We start from the raw sequence: 6,207 nt of genomic DNA on the forward strand, positions 1-6,207 counted from the left end.
AGAAAATGCCATCAGACACAAGATAAACCAACTAGGTGTGAACGTAGGCCTTGCCATGCTGGTAGGTAAATAGGGACACACCTTAAGTAACAGGCTTACCTGTGAGAAGCCTCCAGAGCCCAAGTCCTTAGGACATCTAGACTCATTTACATTCTCCCATGCCAAGCAAACCAGGGTGACTTTTGATGCTATCAGTGCTGTTAGGGGCAGTCACACCCATGGGATTGTGGCCGCAACACAGCCAGAATCTGGGTGGAGTGTGTGTGTGTAATAGAGTCTAAAAGATAAACACAAAGACATTAACCACAGTTGTTCCTAGATGAGTGTTTCTCTCTCTCTCTCTCTCTCTCTCTCTCTCTCTCTCTCTCACACACACACACACACACACACACACACCTCCTCGCCTTGCCTCACCTCTTCTCCAGTCCTCCTGTATTTCTGGCTCAAGTTTTTCCACTTATTTTCTTCCAACTAAATGTTTATTGGAGTGTGACAGGCATATGAAAAGGAAAGACAGCCAAAGATGCTTTCACAAGCTAAACACATCCTAAGTCGTGACCCTGGTCAGCTCTAAGAAGCCTCTGTTGGTTCCTAATGCCCACCCCAAGGGTCACCAAGAGCCTGGGCATGGCCTTTATCTTCAGAGATTAGGAACATTCTCCGCTTTCCGCTCTGTGTGCTTTGCATATCTCTCTGTCTCTCTTTGTCTCTCTCTCTCTGTATCTGCCTGTCTCTGTCTGTCTGTCTCTCTCTGTATCTATATGCCTGTCTCTGTCTCTCTCTCTCTCTCTGTATCTGTCTGTCTGTCTGTCTCTGTCTCTGTCTCTCTCTCTCGTGTGTGTGTGTGTGTGTGTGTGTGTGTGTGTGTGTGTGTGTGTATGGGTGTGTGTATGTTTGTGTTTGTATGGGTATGTGTGTGTATGTGTTTGTATGGGTATGTGTGTGTATGTGTGTATGTATGTATGTGTGTGTGTGTTTGTGTATGGGGGTGTGGGTGTGTATGGGTGTGTGTACGTTTGTGTTTGTATGTGTATGTGTGTGTATGTGTGTGTGTGTGTGTGTGTGTGTATGTATGTATGTATGTGTGTGTGTGTGTGTGTGTATCCCACAATATTCTAGGCTGATCTTGGACTCTATCTATATAGGTGTTCTCCTACATATGGATCTGTGTATCCAGTGTGTCCTGGGTGCCCTAGGAGGGCAGAAGAGAGCATCCGATCTCCTGCTTGTGAGCTGCCTGGCACAAGTACTGGAAACTGAACCCTGATCCTCTGTGATTACTTGTGTTACAGCAAGTGCTTTCAACCGCTGAGCCACCTGCCCAGCCCTGACCTTGAATTTCTGACCCTCGTGCCTCTACCTCCACAGTTACCGGTTTGCATGCCACACCTGTTCTTTGCAGCTTTGCAGTGTTCTTTGCAGCTTTGCAGTAATGGACTTCAGTCCCCTCCAATCATCCTTGTTCACCCATGCTGCCTATAAAGAGTAGAGTGTTCATTCTTAAGGGCATTTGTTACTTTTTTGGTTTTTTGGTTTTTTGTTTGTTTGGTTTGGTTTGGTTTTTGGGTTTTTTTTTTTTTTTTTTTTTTTTTTTTTCAAGACAAGGTTTCTCTGTGTAGCCCTGGCTGTCCTGGAACTCATTTTGTAGACCAGGTTGGCCTTGAACTCAGAAATCTGCCTGCCTCTGCCTCCCAAGTGCTGGGATTAAAGGCGTGCGCCGCCGCCACCACCAGACCATTTGTTACTTTTTAAAGCAAAAGAATTACATTGTTTTTTGAAGCAAGCCAGGTCTCTGTCTCTACCTCTGGTCAGCCTGGAACTTGCTACCTAGAATATGCAGGCTGACCATGAATTGTAGCTGATTGTCCTGCCTACAGATTGCTGGGACTACCGGCATGAATACTTTAATGGAGAAAATAACTGAGAGAAGTTGGTGGGTTGTTGTTGTTTGTTTGTCTTTTGTTGTTTTGTTTGGTTTAGGGTTTTCTTTGTTTGTTTTTGTTTTGAGTTTTGCAGTTGATCCTCAGACAGCTGCAGCTCAGTAGTCCGAAATTGGTAGAATCTCACTGCCCCCAGAGTGGATCACCTTCAGCCGCTTTGCCTTGGTCTTTAAAATGGAGATCTTTCTACCTTTCTGAAGCAGAAATGAGTAGATTCCACCTCAGTCTCCTCAGATCCTTTTGCCCATCCTCTCAGTGTGGCTGAGTTTGGGGGCTTTGCTCTCTCCCATTTTTCGATGTCCAGAGCCAACCTCACACTCAAGAAAAGGTAGGATAGGGGAGTTTACTCAGGTAGCGGCGCAGGAGAGTGAAAAGCCAGTGCTCTCGCAGCCCTGCAAGGTAAAGATACCCTGTGAAGTTCCCCTGTGAGGGCAGAAGAGAGCTGCCTTCCATGGGTCTTAGCCTGAAGTAACACTCTTCCCGGCTATCTCCCCTCCTCCATGCCCTCTCCCTCCCATCCTTCACCTGTTTCCTGCAGGCTCTTCCTTAATAAACTAACTGCACAGGAATCAAATATAGGGAGCCTTGCCTCGTCTGCTCTAAAGGTGGTGGTGAGGTTCGCCTGGATCGTTACCTATAAATCACCTGTCATGAGAACAGCAATGCTCACACCTATGAAGTCTCTGCCCCCGTGTGAACAGCTGGCTGGCCTTGTTGAGAATCCCAGGCCTGAAATCATAAACTCCCTAGGGTCAGAAGAGACCGTGAATGTCCTGGACTCCTAGCATATTGAATTAACTGCTGGCTCCCATCTCTCCCTGAAGAGCATAACATGGTTCTTAAACAAAATAAGCAGGGACACAGACCCCTTCACACACACACACACACACACACACACACACACACACACACACACACACACGCACACCATCTACACCTACAGCACCAGCAGCTTTATTGAGCTACAATCATCCCAGCCATCTCATATGAGACTGTAAAAAGCGGATATTAAAGGCACCAGCAGCCCCAGGCTTCCCCAGATCAAAGGCCAGATTCAGAGGGCTCTGTCTCGACTCACCTTGACCTGTGTATCATCCCTGGATACCAGAGCTACTGCTGTCCTTGGGTAGCTGGCAGCCGCATGTGAATTAGTGAGTAGTCACTGTTCTCACAGTCCCGCCAGCTAGAATGTGCAGAGAAATACGCAAATAGAAAGGATACTGCAGCAGTCCATTGTTTGTGTGTGTGTGTGTGTGGGGGGGGTTAATCGGGCCATTTATAGGATCCTAAGAAAATGTTGTATGTTTATTTGTGTGACAGAAAGATTGACAGGACTGAATCCTGGGGCAGGAGGAGGGTAGAATACAGGAGAAATAAGCATCAAGATTTGTATATGAAAGAAGTTATAAGACAGATAGAAACCCATCCCCATAGGGGATATAAGGAAGGGACAGCACCATGGAAACCCCAGGCCCCCCAAATTTAGAAGGTGGCAGGTGTCATATAAGTGACCCAGGAAGAGTCACATCTCATGACCTCAGGGCCATTGCACTTCTAACTTTTCCCAGCCTTCAGTTTTAAGTGTGTTCCCTTCCTGAGCTGTTTCTATGTCTACCATGAGTCATCTGTCCTCAGCCTGGTTCTTTGTTCTAGGTCACAAGAACCTGAAGATTCTAGCAGGTGCCCTCAGGAAGGACCCTGGCCCTGGCCTTGACATCTAGGTAAAGACTGGAGTTATCGATCTGAAGTTAATAGCTGTGCCAGGCACTGACTTACATGTTAAACAGCCTTGAAAGGAGCATGTCCACCCGCGGGTCTAAACCTGAGGAACTCAAGGGGCTGAGAAAGAGCTGGCCTCACCCCAGCAGCTGGGAACAACACAACCCAGACTCAAACCTGGTTCTCTGCTTCTGATGCTGTTTGCTTAGAGCCTTGGCTGGGACTCTGGGTAGAGAGCATTTGGTTTCATCTAGTCTGAGCACAAACTAGTCAGCTCAAAATGGCAAAAGGCATCCTCTCGCTAACCTGGAGGCTAAAACTCTTCCTTCATCTTCCTGACTTCTGTCAGCATCCTTGAGACACCTTGGCTAGTAGCTGATCACTCCAGTGGACTTCTCTGTCCTTATACCACCTCCACCCTGCATGTGCCTTCACAACATCTCTGACTCTTCTGATAAGGAGAATAGTCAGTCTGGATGGACACTGTATCAGTATGACATTTTAATCACATCTGCAGTGGCCATAAAATGCTATGTGGTACACACTAAAAAGTGCACCTTATGATATGTTAATTATGCCTCAATTCATTTTTTTAAGGAAGGTAGGGTTTCTTTTGGCCCATGGTTTGGAAGTACATTCCATCAGGGTAGGGAAGGCATGGCAACAGGAGCTTGAGGCAGCTGCTCACATTGTGTCTGGAATCCAAGAAACAAAGAGAAGGGAGTGCTGGAGCCCAGCTCACTTTCCCCTTACAGCATATCCTGATCCCAAAGGCTGTGCTCCAATGACCACCCTGCTATTTGGTGATTTTAATAAAAAGATTCCCCTTCTTACTCCTGCAGACTTGACGGGTTCGGATCTCCAACTGGAATCTCTTCCTTGTTGAAACACAGTTCTAACTTGACAAGATCTAGAATCAACCAGGAGACAAGCCTCTAGACATGTCTATAGGGAGTGTCTGGATTTTGTTAATCAAGAAGACCTATGATGAATGTGAGGGACACATTCATCACATACATTCCATAGGCAGGGTTCAGGATACACTACCCTGTAATCATAGCATGATGTGATGGATATGTGTTGGGATGTGGGGAATGGGACCAAGTAAGCCACATCTACTAGTGACCCCAAACATCCCACATGCTCTAAGATTCCGCCATCTTTGTACTCTTTGGACCACAGTGAAGATACACGCTCCCCACTCCTACTGTGCTGAGTGGCTAAGCCATGGGGTTAGTGATCTTCTTAACTGGAAACATTCAAACCATCTGAATTTCTCTGCAGGTGGCAGGAGGCACAGGTAGGGAACAGAGAGCCAGGGAACAAAGCAAATAAAACTTGGATTATCCTACTAAGACCAGCCCCTGTGTATCCCATCCTGGTTGTGTTTCTGTTGTTTGTTTCTTCTTCTTCTTCTTCTTCTTCTTCTTCTTCTTCTTCTTCTCCTTCTTCTTCTTCTTCCTCCTCCTCCTCCTCCTCCTCCTATTCCTTCTTTCTCCTTCTTTCTTCTTCTTTCTTCTTTCTTCCTCCTCCTCCTCCTCCTCCTCCTTCTTTTCCTTCTTTCTCCTTTCTTCTTCTTTCTTCTTCTTTCTTCTTTCTTCCTCCTCCTCCTCCTCCTCCTCCTCCTCCTCCTCTTCTTCTTCTTCTTCTTCTTGTTCTTGTTCTTCTTCTTCTTCTTCTTCTTCTTCTTCTTCTTCTTCTTCTTCTTCTTTTCTCCTCCTCCTCCTCCTCCTCCTCCTCCTCCTCCTTTTTCTCCTTCTCCTTTTTTCTTCTACTATTAGTGTGTGGAGGGATACAGGGACAGAGAAAGAGACAGAGGTATGTATATGGTATTCATGTGTTGTATACACACACACATGCGTACACATAGGTGAAGGCACATAGACCTGTGCACACAGTAGGAGTGACCCAGAGGAGGATGTCAAGTGTCCTGCTCTAAAACTCTCATTCTCTGGAGGCAGGATCTCTCACCAACTTGGAGCTAGGCTGACCACCACAAAGTCCAGCACTCCTCCTGTCTCTGTACCCTGCACCATGGTGCTTAGGATGACTGTCACACCCATCTTTTGATGTGGGGGTTGGAGGACTCCAACTAAGCCCCTGATGCTACCACAGCCAGTGCTCTGCTCTTAGCCATGGAGCTGAGCCACGTACCCAGTCTCTTTTTTTTTTTAAGATTTATTTATTTATTTATTTATTTATTTATTTATTTATTATATGTAAGTACACTGTAGCTGTCTTCAGACACTCCAGAAGAGGGAGTCAGATCTCATTATGGATGGTTTTGAGCCACCATGTGGTTGCTGGGATTTGAACTCCAGACCTTTGGAAGAGCAGTCGGGTGCTCATACCCACTGAGCCATCTCACCAGCCCCCACGTACCCAGTCTTCTTGGATCTGTTTTTACCTCCCTTTCACAAATAAGAAAAGTGAGCCACGCAAGAGCATGTGGGCAGAGTGGCTTCCTGGCCCCTGCTTCTCACCACCATGCTCCCCGGCTTTATTCTCCCTAGAGAGCAGTTGAGGTGGTTGGGGGTGTGTTAGAGAA

General features: G+C 46.6%; 1 long non-coding RNA gene across 1 annotated transcript; it reads right to left on the reverse strand.

Moving 5' to 3' along the window:
* Positions 1-1,991: 1,991 nt before the first annotated feature.
* Positions 1,992-3,508, reverse strand: Gm39258. Its single transcript, XR_879226.1, has 3 exons — positions 3,477-3,508; positions 3,019-3,123; positions 1,992-2,332 (listed from the first exon to the last, which is right to left on the reverse strand). It is a non-coding gene; the product is annotated as a predicted gene, 39258 (long non-coding RNA).
* Positions 3,509-6,207: the final 2,699 nt, after the last annotated feature.

Source organism: Mus musculus, chromosome 8 (assembly GCF_000001635.26).
Source record: "Mus musculus strain C57BL/6J chromosome 8, GRCm38.p6 C57BL/6J".
Lineage (NCBI taxonomy): Eukaryota > Metazoa > Chordata > Mammalia > Rodentia > Muridae > Mus > Mus musculus.